The following is a 16,656-nucleotide window of genomic DNA, read 5'->3' on the forward strand; positions in this document are numbered from 1 at the left end:
TCTTGAGACCAGATAAGAGGGGAAAGCATGGTTTCAAAAAAAAAATTTTTTTTTATTCTTTTAAAGGAGAAAAGAAAATCACTCATATGGTCCTACAAAAACATGGAGCAGCCTCTATCCGGCAGCTCCTCGTAGGCACAGAGTCCTCACTCACAGTCCCTTCAAATGCCCACAAGTCCTTCCTTTTAGCTTTTGCTATGTGCAAGTTACCAGTCTTGAGTTTACAAATACACAACACTCGACCTATCTTCAAAGACAAGTTTGAGATTCCTATAAACACAGACTTCTTCGAAACTTACCTTCTTCATGCACAAAAAATCTTTTTCTCTCTTGACAGTCCTTTACAAGTGAGCTTTCCCACTTTGTAATTTTCTTGTTTCTAGTTATAGCCTTTTCTTTTCCACCTGGAGAACTTCCTGTAGCATTTGTTTTTATGATTTATTTTTAATTGGAGGAAAGTTATTTCACAATATTGTGTTGGTTTCTGCTATACATCAACATGAATCAGCCACAAGTATACATATGCCCAGGCTTCCCAGGTGGCTCAGTGGTAAAGAACCTGCCTGCAATGCAGGAGCCACAGGAGATGTGGGTTCGATCCTTGGGTCAGGAAGAGGACAGAAGAACCTGGCAAGCTATGGTCCATAGCGTTACAAAGAGTCAGACACAACTGAAGTGACTTAGCACGCATGGATGCATACTTATGTCCCCACTCTCTTGAACCTCCTCCCACCTCCCACCCCATTCCACTGCTCCAGGTTATCACAAAGCATCAGATTTGAGCTCCATGCCTGGTACACCAAATTCCCATTGGCTATCTATTTTATATATGATAATGTATATGTTTCAATGCTACTATCTCAATTTGCATTTGTTTTAAAGCTGGTTTGGTGGTGTTGAGTTCTTTGAGCTTTTGCTTGTCAGTAAAGCTTTTGGTTTCTCCATCAAATCTGAAGAGAGCCTTACTAGGTAGAGTATTCTTGCTTAGGTTTTTCCCTCTCATCGTGCTGCTCCCTTCTTGCTTGCAGAGTTTCTGCTGAAAAGTCAGCTGATAACCTTATGGGGATTGCCATGGATGTTACTTGTTGCTTTTAATAGTTTTCCTTGCCTTTAACTGTTGTCCACTTGATTACTCTGTGTCTCAGCATCTTCCTCCTTGGGTTTATCCTGCCTGGGACTCTCTGTGCTTTCTGGACTTGGGTGACTGTTTCCCTTCTCATGTCAGGAAGTTTTCAGCTATTATCTCTTCAACTATTTTCTCAGGTCCTTTCTCTTCTCCTTCTGAGACCCCTATACTGCGAATGTTGGTGCATCTGATGTTGTCCCAGAGGTCTCTGAGACTGTCCTCATTTCTTTTTATTCATTATTCTGTTCTCCAGCAGTGATTTCCACCATTCTATCTTCCAGCTCACTGATTCATTCTTCTGCTTCACTTATTCTGCTTTTTATTCCTTCTAGAAAGGCAGTGGCACCCCACTCCAGTACTCTTGCCTGGAAAATCCCATGGACGGAGGAGCCTGGTGGGCTGCAGTCCATGGGGTCGCTAAGAGTCAGACACAACTGAGTGATGTCACTTTCACTTATCACTTTCATGCACTGGAGAAGGAAATGGCAACCCACTCCAGTACTCTTGCCTGGAGAATCCCAGGGACGGAGGAGCCTGGTGGACTGCCGTCTGTGGGGTCGCACAGAGTCGGACATGACTGGGGTGACTTAGCAGCAGCGTATTTTTTACTAAAATTATTGTATTCTTCAACTCTACTTGGTTGTCCTTTATATTTTCTAACTCTTTGTTAAAAACTTGTAACGTCTAGCTCTGTGTGTCCATTGGTTCCCTGAGTTCTTGGATCACTTTTACAACAATTACACTGAACTCTTTTCTCTTGTACACTGCCTATTTCCATTTCATTTAATTGTTCTTCTGGGGGTTTATCCTGACCCTTCATCTGGAACATATTCCTTTCCCATCTCATTTAAATTTCTCTAGGCATTCCTAGTGATGACACTCCTTCCATGCCTATGGTCATACTAGGAAGAAAGATCCCATTAAGTACATTGAACTGAGTTGCTGAACAGCCTTTTGCGTGAACTACCAGGAAAGGTGGGGTGGGAACAGCAGTCACCAGGCATGCAGTCTCCCCAAGGCTGAGATGGGGCAGAACTGAGAGCAGCAACCAGTGAACCCCTGAAAAAGGCCAGACCCTAACTACTGGAAACAGCAAACCCAAAGTTCTCTAACCTGGAAGATTTTTTGTAACTCATGTTACCAGCACTTATAAGTCAAAAATAAATAAACGATAGACAAAATACACACTTGAGAAGCCCAGAGAGGAGGAAGCACAGGATGGCAGGAGAAAATAGTTCAGAATTCCTCGGGAGTTCTGGAGAAGCTCAGAAGGGCCCATTGAGAGCCCCTACTTTTATCTTCAGACAACTGCAAAGCTTCATTTGGAGGAGGTGTTTTAGTTTCCCCACAGAATTCTCCAGACCCATGGTCACAAGGGACCCGGGCACCTGTATTTGAACTAGAACAGTCTTTCTGAGGAAGCCACTAGCCCGCCATTCTGGACGTGCCATCTTTTCTGTGCTCGTACGTTGAGAAAACAGGCAATTAGATTGGTAAAGTTAAACCCGAAGGGAATTTAAGAGAGCATAGAACAAAAAAGGCCTATATATTTTTAAGTTGTCTTTATTTCTTATAAATCCTCTGTCTCGATATTGCCACCTCCTTCCCTGTCTGTCCCTTTGCACAGAATCCAATGATGGAAGAAATCTGAGTGGAATTTGAGACTAAATTCCAAGGGGCTATGGAAACCCCTCAACGGGGGATGAGGGCCAGATCCCAGGAGTCCATGGCAAAGGAGAGGGGCTGCCAAGGCAGAGCCCATAGGGTGGTGAGTGCACCCAGGTCCACAACCGTTGTCCTTCATCTCCCCCCACCCCAACTTTCTCCCACCTTTGGAGTGGGTACCACTGCTGTGCCCATTGTACAGACAGAGAAGCAAAGCTTGTAGTAATAAAGTAACCTGCATAAAGTCACGTGACTGATGGAAACAGACCTGGGCTGACAGCAGAGTGCCTGACTCCACCATCATTCACATCATTCTGCCGTTTGCTGTACAAGTACCTCACTCGATAACCTTCTCCAGCATTTACTAAGGATAAAAAGTGTCCCAGGTTTTTTAAGGAACTGGTTTAACCTCAATACTAAAATCTAACAGAAAAGGACACAAAAAATTAAGATGGAAATATCTTTTTTAAAAAATTGACAAACCAAAACATAAAATATGTAAATATAATAAAACAGGACCAAATAAAGTTTAATCCTAAGAATTCAAGAATTACATGATGTCCATGTTTTATTTATCTACATCAAATATCAATGTATAGACAACATCCATCAAAAGGTCTCTTAAATTTGGTAGCTTCCCTCCTCCCACCACTGTATTTTGTAATTGGGTAATGCTGATTGTTATGCATTTCTTTAACATATGCCATCTTGCTGCTATTATTGACTCTAAAAATCTTTTCGCTGATTCATTTAACTTCTTTTAGAGAAATAATCACTTCATCCATTTAAAAATAATCAGTTTATCCCCACTGTTCTAGTAAATATGTCTTCTATTTTGCAGCTGAAATTTTCAGAGGAAAATTAAATAATCATGGGTATGCTTTCCCCTCTCCCCAGTGGGATACTATGTCAGTCTGGGTTCAGCAAATAATAATCATAATAGTTGTTAACATTTTTGGAATGCTTATCATGTGCCAGATGAGGTTCCAACTACTTTATACAGATTTAGTCTTCAGAAAACTCCTATGAAGTAGGTAATATGATTGCCATTTTGAAAGTCAGGAAATTGTGGCCCAGAAGAGTTATGCAACATAGCTGAAGTCACATAAAAAGTGACAGAGCTCGAACCCAACCCAGGCAGCCTGACCCCAGAGTCTGTATGCCTACCACCTCCCTGACGCTGCCTCCCAGCTGGGCGTGTCCTCATCCTTTCCCTCACTCCACACATGTTCACTGGTGACTAGTGTGTGCTGGACTCTGTCTCAGATCCACAAAGGACCATCTGTCTCAAGAAAGCAACATATAAATCCTGCCCATGAGCCTGCCATGCATACTCTGGACTCAAGACAGCAACCTCAACTCTTACCTGAATTTCCAGCCTGCTGGCCCACTCTACAAATTTCAACTTGCCCGTCTCCAAAATGGTGTGAGCCAATTACATGAAATAAATCTCTCCCGACAGACTAGCTATATTAGACTAGATGGACAGGCATATCTTACTGGTTCTATTTCTCTGGAAAACCCTAATTAATACAAACTCTGGTATCTGCCTTCATAGAGTTTCCATGTTCCAAAACTTAAACTCACTGAGAGTCTGTCAATGCCTGTTCATCATAAGTACGTTAGTGGTCTTTTTCTCCCTGATACAGGCTTATTGGATCAGTATCATAGTTGCCTCTCCTTCCAAGTTTGCCTGTTTGCAGCAGAGTGAAATGGGAGTGCATCAGTTACCAGAATCTGGTGACCAAGAGGCAAAGGCAGTTTAACTTGACCTAAAGCTCCCCAGGGAGATTCAGATTCCATTCCTATCAGCACAGCCACTGCCAGAGAAACATCACAGGCCTCAGGGAGCAGCCACACCAATCAGCCGCCCACACCCAAGGCCAGTGCCACCCAAGTGATGAGAGAACTAAAACAGACATTCAGTCGGAGGAGACTTCAGCCAAAGTACACGTGCCAGGGTCGAGATGGCACTACCGCTGAAGGAACTTCCCGCAAACTTCCTGCTTTCTCACAATACATGAGCCTCTGCAATAATGTCTATGGCCTAGGGAAGATCTGGCTTAACCAAATAAGTCTCGCAGAAACCCATGTGTTTCAGTCCTATCCCTGTCTCTCAAGGAAATATTTTTGTAAGAAAATGTATAAAGTCTTGGCAATGTAAGAACAAGTGCTTACATTATTCTCTTGCACTCAAGAGAATGGAGTTGCATGGAGCCAAAGGCTTAAAGACTTTTTTCTTGTAGTCAACAGCAGAATCAATGCTGCCAGATATTTCTCCACTGAACTAAGCTATGATTTCAGTCAAGAGTAGAAAACACACATTGGACAATGCAGCAGAAGCAGAGACAAGGGCCCCCAGCAGTTGCCCCAGGGTAAGCTTCTTAGTAAGCTTCTGAACCTCTGAGACTCAGCCAGTTTGGAGGATGAAGAAAGATTTAATGCACTCATCAGTGAGTTAAAGAGTAGTACTAGGGAAGATTAATTTCCTCAGAAGCTCAAAGTCCAAGAGAGCTGGTTGTCACTGCATTCATCTCTGGATACATTCTGGTCTCCCCTAGGAGATAGTAGAGGTGAAAAGAATAAACTCTGAAGCCAGCTGCATGATCCTGGACAAGCTATTTAGCCTCTATGAGGCTCAGCTTCCTTGTCTGCAATATAGGGTAATATTATGCTTTGGTAACATATCTAATTTGCCAGAAAATTTGGAAAACTCAGCAGTGCCCACAGGACTGGAAAAGGTCAGTTTTCATTCCAATCCCAAAGAAAGGCAATGCCAAAGAATGCTCAAACTACTGCACAATTGTACTCATCTCACACGCTAGCAAAGTAATGCTCAAAATTCTCCAAGCCAGGCTTCAACATTATGTGAACTGTGAACTTTCAGATGATCAAGCTGGATTTAGAAAAGGTAGAGGAACCAGAGATCAAATTGCCAACATTCGTTGGCTCACTGAAAAAGTGACAGAATTCCAGAAAAACATCTATTTCTGCTTTATTGACTATGCCAAAGCCTTTGACTGTATGGATCACAATAAACTGTGGAAAATTCTAAAAGAGATGGGAATACCAGACCACTTGACCTGCCTCCTGAGAAATCTGTATGCAGGTCAGGAAGCAACAGTTAGAACTGGACATGGAACAACAGACAGGAGTACATCAAGGCTGTATACCGTCACTCTGCTTATTTAACTTATGTGCAGAGTACATCATGTGAAATACCAGGCTGGATGAAGCACAAGCTGGAATCAAGATTGCCAGGAGAAATATCAATAACCTCAGGTATGTAGATGATACCACCCTTATGGCAGAAAGTGAAGAGGAGCCTCTTGATGAAAGTGAAAGAGGACAGTGAAAAAGCTGGCTTAAAACTCCACATTCAAAAAAAGAAGATCATGGCATCTGGTCCCATCACTTCATGGCAAAAAGATGGGGAAACAATGGAAACAGTGAGAGAGATTATTTTCTTGGGCTCCAAAATCACTGCAGAGGGTGACTGCAGCCATGAAATTAAAAGATGCTTGCTCCTTGGAAGAAAAGCTATGACAACCTAGACAGCATATTAAAAACCACAGACATTACTTTGCCAACAAAGGTCTGTCTAGTCAAAGCTATGGTTTTTCCAGTAGTCATGTGTGGATGTGAGAGCTGGACCATAAAGAAAGCTGAGCGCCAAAGATGTTTTTGAACTGCGGTGTTGGAGAAGACTGTTAAGAGTCCCTTGGACAGCAAGGAGATCCAACCAGTCAATCCTAGAGGAAGTCAGTCCCAAATATTCATTGGAAGGACTGATGCTGAAGCTGAAGCTCTAATACTTTGGTCACCTGATGTGAAGAACTGACTCACTGGAAAAGACTCTGATGCTGGGAAAGACTGAAGACAGGAGGAAAAGCGGACGACAAAGGATGAGATGGTTGATGACATCACCAACTCTATGGACATGAGTTTGAGCAAGTTCCAGGAGCTGGTGATGGACAGGGAGGCTTGGCTTGCAGTCCATGGGGTCACAAACAGTCGGACATGACTAAGTGACTGAATTGAACTGAACTGACTGAAGCCCACAGTTCATGATCATGAACCTAAGTTTTGGCCAGTGCCATGCGAGGGAAAGCTACGTGCCCAAGGAATGGACATGCACTCCCTCTGTCCATTTCCATCTTTCTGGAAGCTAGGATATGGATGAAAAGGGAAAAGCTGAAGCAACAACTTTAGACACAGAGGTGGAATTCCCATTCTGAGGATGAATGGCTCCTCTACCAGTCCCAAGAATGACTATCTATAGTTGGACACTTACACAGGAAAGAAATTTTTACCTTTATACATAAACTGCCATAATTTGGAATCTCTTGTTTACATCACAGAAAACTGTACTGTATTCAACATATGACTTCCTGGCTTAATGTGATGCAGGTGGGAGAGCAGCCACATTGTAACTACAATGAAGCATGAAAGATGAGAGCTTTAGCATCAGGATGACCCAGCAGAAAGATAAAAGAAGCCTGGGTTCCTAAGAGCATCTTGTAGTCAATTGATTACCCTTAAAATGGCTTAATTACCAAAACTTTTTTAAAAACAGACTTGGGACTTCCCAGTGGTCCAGCCGTTAAGAATCTGTGCTTCCGCTGCACGGGGCACGGGTTTGATCTCCGGCTGGGGAACTAAGATTCCACAGGCCACATGGTGCTGCTCCCCCCAAAATAAAAATAATTAAATGTTAATTTTTTTTTAATAGACTTCAAATTTTAGAGAAGTTTTTGGTTTTCAACTCCCTCCAAAAGATCACCCCCAATCTCTCTGGGCCTTGATGTTTCTCACCTGAGTCCCAGGCCAATATTTCTCACCTGGCCACCCTGCAACTTGAGGGAGGCTTGACATAATCCCAGATTAACAAGTATAAACCTCTTCTCCCCCTCCCCAAATTGCCCCCTGTAACCTCCCTACTTCTCTAAGTAGTCCACCATCTGGATACCATCCACCTAGTGGCATGGGTCCATTTCTTCTCCTGTTTCCCTCCCTCAAGGAGCATCATATCTACAGGTTCCTTTATTGGCCCAGGCCCCCGGCCACCTGCCCTCCTTGACCACCAGGTTCAGACCCTTTAGGTCACTCCCTTCCCCGCTCACAGTGGGCCACACTGACCGCAGCCTCCCTGCTCTGTCACTGGAGGGGTTCTGGGAGGGCTCCCTCTTTGCAGGTCAGTTTTCTTCTGAGTCCAACCCACACCAGAAAGTCCAGCACCCACCTGGACGCCCTTATTCCTATGGTCACCATGTTTGGCCCATCGCACAATTTGGCATTCGGGGGGACTTAGAGCCAGGCCAGTTCCACTGTCCACTCGGCACAGAAGCTCACTTGTCTTGTCCGAGCACTTCTAAGTGGCTTTCTCCCAGGGTAATTGGAGGCTCTGCTCTAGCACTGATCCAGAGCAGGTGTGCAAGGGTTCTGGGCTGCCCTGCTCAGCTCAGCACTGAACCCACCCTCCCAATTCATCCACGTAACCAGAGCAGGGCTGATGGTCTGCAGTTCGAGCCTTGCACTGAGAAGACGCAAGACCCTTAACTCTTTCACTGAGAAGACGCAAGACCCTTAACTCTTTCACTGAGAAGACACAAGACCCTTAACTCTGGTGATTTGCCAAGAGAACCTCAGACAACAACATACCTATACTGCCGGCTTAAGAAGAAAAGTGGGGGGAAACCCTTCACTGCGTCCCACCCACACCTTTAACCAGAATCTCTCTTTTGTTAAAGTTTTTTGTTTGTGGTTTGGTTTGGTTTGATGAGTTCTGCAGGTTTTTAGATTTAGGTTTAAAATGTATTTTAGTGATTTCCCTTTCTACCAGGTCCAGATGCCAGGGAAACTTCGACAGAGATGTCATAGGTTAACTTTTGTATCAGACAGTAAGGAGGGAAAATGGCTTCTTATTCCTTCCAGCTTGACATTTTGAAAAGTAAGGAACTCTTTGAGTATCCGATGAAAGACCATGAAACCCTTCTCCACCCCAAAACCCTGCATACCCAACAAACTGCAGACATCTCAGGGGTTCCTGGACCCCTGCTACACACACATGGATCCTTGGGGCTCACATGCTGCAGGCTGAGAAGCTGGGTTTCTAAGAGTCAAACAAGAGCTCTCCCCAAACTCCTCCGCATCCCCCAAGCATGGGGGCTTGCCGGGTGCGGTGGGGGCCCACCTACCCCTGTGAATGGGCTTCCTCACAGCCCTTCCCACCCCTAGGTCTCACATCCTTCATTTCTGAGGATCACACTGCACTCTCCCCAACCCCACTCCACAGGGTCTCATCTCATCTGACCTTTCCACCCCTACAGTGCTGTGGGCATAGGATGAGAAAACCGAGCAAGAAGCACTGCTCAGCGCTGACCCTCTAGCGAAGGCCTGAGGGGAGTCCAGAGAAGCACAGATGAGTGTCCAGGGTTCCTCTAGGTCAGGAGCACCCGGGGACATGCTCAACAACCATGCAGGTCCCCCCAGCGTCCCTGAAGCCCGGGGCTTCTCAGGACCACTCACAGGTCTACCGCACCCTGACCTGCGGCCCTCGCTACCTTGGCAAAATCCCACCCTCTCACCTTCAGGCTAACCTCCAACCCCGCTTCTCTGTGACAGCCCCCTGTGTGCCTTTGCTTTCAGAAGCAGGGAGGGTGGGACTAAGCAATAAGGTTCAGGGCTGGGGGACTGGGGGAGGCAGAATCTGGGCCACCTCTGCCCCACGGGCAAGGCTCCAGCCTTGGTTTTCTAAACAATGAGCTCTCCCCGTGAGAGCTCTGCATAGACCCCATCCCGTCCTAAAACCCAATGACTCCCGTATCAGTGCATGATCTCAAATTACGACTGTAACTATCCGACATCCAAGGGGCAGTGGCTGCACGGGCACAAGAGGGCCTAGAGGAGCTATCCCACATTGAAGGTCAGGAAGGGCAGCGGTGAGGAGATACCCCTTGTCCAAGGTAAGGAGCAGCAGCTGCACTTTGCTGGAGCAGCTGTGAAGAGATACCCCACACCCAAGGTAAGAGAAACCCAAGTAAGATGGTACGTGTTGCGAGAGGGCATCAGAGGGCAGACACAATGAAACCATACTCACAGAAAACTAGTCAATCTAATCACACTAGGACCACAGCCTTGTCTAACTCAATGAAACTAAGCCATGCCCGCGGGGCAACCCAAGACAGGCGGGTCATGGTGGAGATGTTTGACAGAATGTGGTCCACTGGAGAAGGGAATGGCAAACCACTTCAGTATTCTTGCCTTGAGAACCCCATGAACAGTATGAAAAGGCAAAACAGTAGGATACTGAAAGAGGAACTCCCAGGTCAGTAGGTGCCCAACATGCTACTGGAGATCAGTGGAGAAATAACTCCAGAAAGAATGAAGAGATGGAGCCAAAGCAAAAACAATACCCAGCTGTGGATGTGACTGGTGATAGAAGCAAGATCCGATGCTGTAAAGAGCAATATTGCATAGGAACCTGGAATGTCAGGTCCATGAATCAAGGCAAATTGGAAGTGGTCAAACAAGAGATGGCAAGAGTGAACGTCAACATTCTAGGAATCAGTGAACTAAAATGGACTGGAATGGGTGAATTTAACTCAGATGACCATTATATCTACTACTGCGGGCAGGAATCCCTCAGAAGAAATGGAGTAGCCATCCTGGTCAACAAAAGAGTCCAAAATGCAGTACTTGGATGCAATCTCAAAAACGACAGAATGATTTCTGTTCGTTTCCAAGGCAAACCATTCAATATCACGGTAATCCAAGTCTATGCCCCAACCAGTAACGCTGAAGAAGCTGAAGTTGAACAGTTCTATGAGGACCTACAAGACCTTTTAGAAGTAACACCCAAAAAAGATGTCCTTTTCATTATAGGGGGCGGGAGTGCAAAATAGGAAGTCAAGAAACACCTGGAGTAACAGGCAAATTTGGCCTTGGAATGCGGAATGAAGCAGGGCAAAGACTAATAGAGTTTTGCCAAGAAAATGCACTGGTCATAGCAAACACCCTCTTCCAACAACACAAGAGAAGACTCTACACATGGACATCACCAGATGGTCAACACTGAAATCAGATTGATTATATTCTTTGCAGCCAAAGATGGAGAAGCTTTATACAGTCAACAAAAATAAGACCAGGAGCTGACTGTGGCTCATATCATGAACTCCTTATTACCAAATTCAGACTCAAATTGAAGAAAGTAGGGAAAACCGCTAGACCATTCAGATATGACCTAAATCAAATCCCTTATGATTATACAGTGGAAGTGAGAAATAGATTTAAGGGCCTAGATCTGATAGATAGAGTGCCTGATGAACTATGGAATGTGGTTCGTGACATTGTACAGGAGACAGGGATCAAGACCATCCCGATGGAAAAGAAATGCAAAAAAGCAAAATGGCTGTCTGGGGAGGCCTTACAGATAGCTGTGAAAAGAAGAGAGGCGAAAAGCAAAGGAGAAAAGGAAAGATATAAGGATCTGAATGCAGAGTTCCAAAGAATAGCAAGAAGAGATAAGAAAGCCTTCCTCAGCGATCAGTGCAAAAAAATAGAGGAAAAGAACAGAATGGGAAAGACTAGAGATCTCTTCAAGAAAATCAGAGATACCAAGGGAACATTTCATGCGAAGATGGGCTCAATAAAGGACAGAAATGGTATGGACCTAACAGAAGCAGAAGATATTAAGAAGAGGTGGCAAGAATACACAGAAGAACTGTACAAAAAATATCTTCACGACCCAGATAATCATGATATTGTGATCACTCATCTAGAGCCAGACATCCTGGAATGTGAAGTCAAGTGGGCCTTAGAAAGCATCACTATGAACAAAGCTAGTACAGGTGATGGAATTCCAGTTGAGCTATTTCAAATCCTGAAAGATGATGCTGTGAAAGTGCTGCACTCAATATGCCAGCAAATTTGGAAAACTCAGCAGTGCCCACAGGACTGGAAAAGGTCAGTTTTCATTCCAATCCCAAGGAAAGGCAATGCCAAAGAATGCTCAAACTACTGCACAATTGCACTCATCTCACATGCTAGTAAAGTAATGCTCAAAATTCTCCAAGCCAGGCTTCAACAATATGTGAACCATGAACTTCCTGATGTTCAAGCTGGTTTTAGAAAAGGCAGAGGAACCAGAGATCAAATTGCCAACATCCACTGGATCATCAAAAAAGGAAGAGAGTTCAGAAAAACATCTATTTCTGCTTTATTGACTATGCCAAAGCCTTTAACTGTGTGGATCACAAGAAACTGTGGAAAATTCTGAAAGAGATGGAAATACCAGAGCACCTGACCTGCCTCTTGAGAAATCTGTATGCAGGTCAGGAAGCAACAGTTAGAACTGGACCTGGAACAACAGACTGGTTCCAAATAGGAAAAGGTTATGTCAAGGCTGTATATTGTCACCCTGCTTATTTAACTTATATGCAGAGTACATCATGAGAAACACTGGACTGGAAGAAGCACAAGCTGGAATCAAGACTGCTGGGAGAAATATCAATAACCTCAGATATGCAGATGACACCACCCTTATGGCAGAAAGTGAAGAGGAACTAAAAAGCCTCTTGATGAAAGTGAAAGATGAGAGTGAAAAAGTTGGCTTAAAGCTCAACATTCAGAAAACGAAGATCATGGCATCTGGTCCCATCACTTCATGGGAAATAGATGGGGAAACAGTGGAAACAGTGTCAGACTTTATTTTGGGGGGCTCCAAAATCACTGCAGATGGTGACTGCAGCCATGAGATTAAAAGACACTTACTCCTTAGAAGAAAAGTTATGACCAACCTAGATAGCATATTCAAAAGCGAGACATTACTTTGCCAACTAAGGTCCGTCTAGTCAAGGCTATGGTTTTTCCTGTGGTCATGTATGGATGTGAGAGTTGGACTGTGAAGAAGGCTGAGCACCAAAGAATTGATGCTTTTGAACTGTGGTGTTGGAGAAGACTCTTGAGAATCCCATGGACTGCAAGGAGATCCAACCAGCCCATTCTAAAGGAGATCAGCCCTGGGATTTCTTTGGAAGGAATGATGCTAAAGCTGAAACTCCAGTACTTTGGCCACCTCATGTGAAGAGTTGACTTACTGGAACAGACTGATGCTGGGAGGCATTGGGGGCAGGAAGAGAAGGGGACGACAGAGGATGAGATGGCTGGATGGCATCACCAACTCGATGGACGTGAGTCTGAGTGAACTCCGGGAGTTTTGATGGACAGGTAGGCCTGGCGTGCTGCTGTTCATGGGGTCACAAAGAATCGGACATGATTGAGCAACTGAACTGAACTGAACTGAAAGCTACTAGCTTTGGGTCTGTCTTACATGCTGGGAACCAGCTTAATGGTTTAGGTACATCATCAAATTTTACCTCACAACAAACCAAGGAGGCAGTATGATGGTTATATTATAATCATAATATGATTATCGCATATATTATAATATCCCCACTTACAAGGAAACCAAGGTTCAGAGAGGTAAAGTAGCAGTCCCGTAGTCACACAGTCCTGAGGTTAACTGCAAAGCTCACGCCCCTAACTACTGTGCACACCTGCTCTTTACACTCTCCTCAGGCCCTGAGACTCTGTTGGGGTCGCTGCTGATACAAGGAGGGAAATGGGAGTGGGTAACATTGTCCTCATTTTATAAATAAATTTTATAAACTCTCATCAGAGGTAGAGTGACTTGCCCCATGTCACACAATGGCAGGGTCAGGAATCACTACCCAGGGGCTTCGGTTTCCACTGCCCCCTGCTGTGCCTACTCACTTCACTGGCTTTGGAAGGCAATAAAAAGACCTGGCTTTACTCTGCTAGCATGATAATTGTTTTGTCCTTGTACTTTTGAAGGTCTTTCTCCTCTTCTCCAACTAGCTATATAGTCTGAGTGATCATTATAAACAAGGGGTAAGTTAAATTTTAGTCTTGGTAGAAAAGAGCAGGGTAATGGACAAGAACAAAGAAACCAGCTCCTCCAGCAAGAAAAACTGATTCTGAACACACACAACCAACACCACTACCGTCTCCACACAGCCTGACACCCATCTTAATTAAGTGGCCATACTGTGAGCAGGTATTTTCCTATAATTTAACAACAACAAAAAAGAAACAGAATGGCTTCATTTGCCCTTTTCACACTTCACCAGGGCAATACTTAACCAGGAGGAAATTATATTTTAACTCCTGTTTGAGGGAGGCATGAGCTCTCAGGCACACAGACTCTGCCAAATGCAAGCTTCTAAGAAAAGACCTAGGAGGGCCACTCAGCACAAGTGTTCCTGGAGATGCACCCAGACACCTCCCTCCTGTGCACGAAGCCTCCACCATCACACTGCTTCCAGCCAGCGCCCAGTAACTCACCACAGGCCACCAGCATTCACATACGTGCTCAGGACCCGGGGCTCAGCAGAGTGACCCGACAATGCCAGGACAGCACCATCCTGGCCTGTCTTCTGCAGCCCAGGCCAGGCCCAGGGGCTCTCCTGACCAGAGACCAGGAGAGGTGTCTTCTTCACACTCTTCCAGATAAACAGGAAAGTCATCCTGGATATGTTCCAGAGGATAAAGGCTGAATCCCACAAATGAAGACTATTTCAGATGGAAACCCCATTCTGGAGTGGGTTTGGGACCCAGCAGTCAAACATGCAGCTACCCGACCTCCTCTGGGCCACCTCCTCCTTCCCCAGTGTTTGCAGTTTCCCATGTCGTGAGTGCCGCCTTCTCATCTTGCCATAACTTGTTTCCCTGGCACCCCATGCCCTGAGGGTGCAGAAATGTGGTCAAGGCTGCCCCTGTCAGATGGACCCATGGTCAGGTAATGGCTCAGAAGGGAACAAAGTGAGAGGGTTAGCCCCAGGGTCTGCTCTAGGGGGCTTGCAGCAGGCTCCCTGGCTCTCTAGGCATGACTGCAAAGAAGCTGGCATCTGGACACCATGTTTATAATATGAGCTGTAGCCTCAGGGCCAGGGGATGGAGCCACCCTGCAGAGGGTGCTGCTCCAGCTACAGATAGTTAATTAGCCTGGAACTGAGGAAGTCCTTGCATGAACCAACCGTACGTCCCCTCGGGTACCAATGTACATCCTCAGGAGAACCTGAAATGTATATTCCAGAAGCTCCTGGGATGGCAGAGGAGCACGGACTTGGGAACCAGTCACACCTACGGTCAAACGTTGCTCCACCTCCTACCAGCTCTGCCTCCCTGGACGTGTGATTGAACTCCTGGCCCTCAGTTGTTTCAAATGAAACATGGAGGTGAGAAAATCCAATCCCATGTTTGTGCCTATTAAGGAAATGAACCAGTAAACACACATGCCATGAATAAGGTTCCTAACACAGTGGTTGGCATATCAGGTGCTTCATAAGGTTATTTTCTTCCCCACTCTTAACTCTTGATACTCTTAGCTTTTAATACTTTTTACCAAGCTATCATTTCCAAACTAGTCATGTTTTGATAAGAAAGAAAAATATCAGACAGGTCATGGTTTTCAAGCACAACAGCACTAGGGACATGTTTCAAATTGGCAATGATCTACTCATAACACTCCTGAGATCTATTTGATCAATGAAACATGAAGTCATCCCATTAGACTGTCATGCAACCTAGCGCTGACATCTTACATAAAAGAATGCCGTTGTCAAATACCTGGTAAAAACCATAGCAAAGGAATTTCCCCCAAATCTTTTAGTCTTAACGATGTAATTTTGTAAAATGATGATGAACAGAATTTGATGTGACTTAATGTAGATATCCCTCCTGTGTGTACAGCCTATGGCATTTCCCAGGTCTTTCATGGCTTCTGAATCCACTCAGAAGACAGGAAGGGCATCCTGAGAGAGCTTGACTGGGTTCCAACCAAGGACCCTGATCTTGGTGCCCAACCGCATGACACTCAGGAATCCATTCTGGGCTCCTCTGTTCACCTGGCTCCTAGTATACCCTAAGTGCCTCTAATGTGTTGAGAAAATGCTAGGCTGGATATGCAGGCAGGCCCAGTTCTGATATAGTAGAATTTTAGCAGCAGAGAAGAGGAATAATTAAGGGGACCATTAATGGGGAAAGGACCATAATTTGTGATAGGTATTAAAGCAGAGGAAACTCAGAAAGTCATCAATATATTCTGGTGTCAGGTAGGAAAGCAGCACCAAGAAGGTTCCCACTTTTCCTCATTTTCTGAGCCATTCATGAAAATCAGATAATAGTCATTTGACAGCAGTACACTTTTAACTCAGGAAAGGTTGCCTCAAAAGAATTTTTGAAGAGATTCCTGAATAGCAGGCAAAGATGGATGGGCATTATTTGGAAAGGAAGAGGGAGCCTTTGAAGGTTTCTAAGGAGGAAGGTGATAAAGTCAGAGAGAGACTTGGTTCTGGATGAAGGAGGAATAGAAAGGGAGGTGGAGGGGGCATCCAAAGTGTATTCCGATAACCTAATAAATACATAACAGTATTTTACAAATATTAATGTCTTGGTTTGGGCAAATTTGCATTGGTTATGTAATATGTTAACGTCATGGGAAGCTGGGTAAAGGGTTATTTGGAAAATGTCAGTGCTTTACTCTCAACTCTTCTGGGAGTTAAAAATCATTTTGACATGAAAAGTTTAAAAAAAATCTGAAAGAGAATAAAACAATCACTTGAAAAAATAATCTAATAAATATAGGAATGGCTAATTGTACGGGTATATTCCTACAGTGGCTTTGCTTTTTGTATATATTTCTGACTTTTTATATGAATTGCTTTATTCAGACTCACAGCGATCAGAAATACTAAGCAATTCTAGACACAGGCTAAAAGTAACCTGATATTAACTAACATAATTAATAATTATTTTTTCCACTAATGAGTTCAAAAGATGATACA

General features: G+C 44.5%; 1 protein-coding gene across 22 annotated transcripts in view; it reads right to left on the minus strand.

Moving 5' to 3' along the window:
- Nucleotides 1–16,656, minus strand: part of FHOD3 (formin homology 2 domain containing 3) — a 530,360-nt gene that overhangs the window by 450,181 nt on the left and 63,523 nt on the right. The window lies entirely within an intron of this gene.

This window comes from Ovis canadensis, chromosome 23, assembly GCF_042477335.2.
Source record: "Ovis canadensis isolate MfBH-ARS-UI-01 breed Bighorn chromosome 23, ARS-UI_OviCan_v2, whole genome shotgun sequence".
Lineage (NCBI taxonomy): Eukaryota > Metazoa > Chordata > Mammalia > Artiodactyla > Bovidae > Ovis > Ovis canadensis.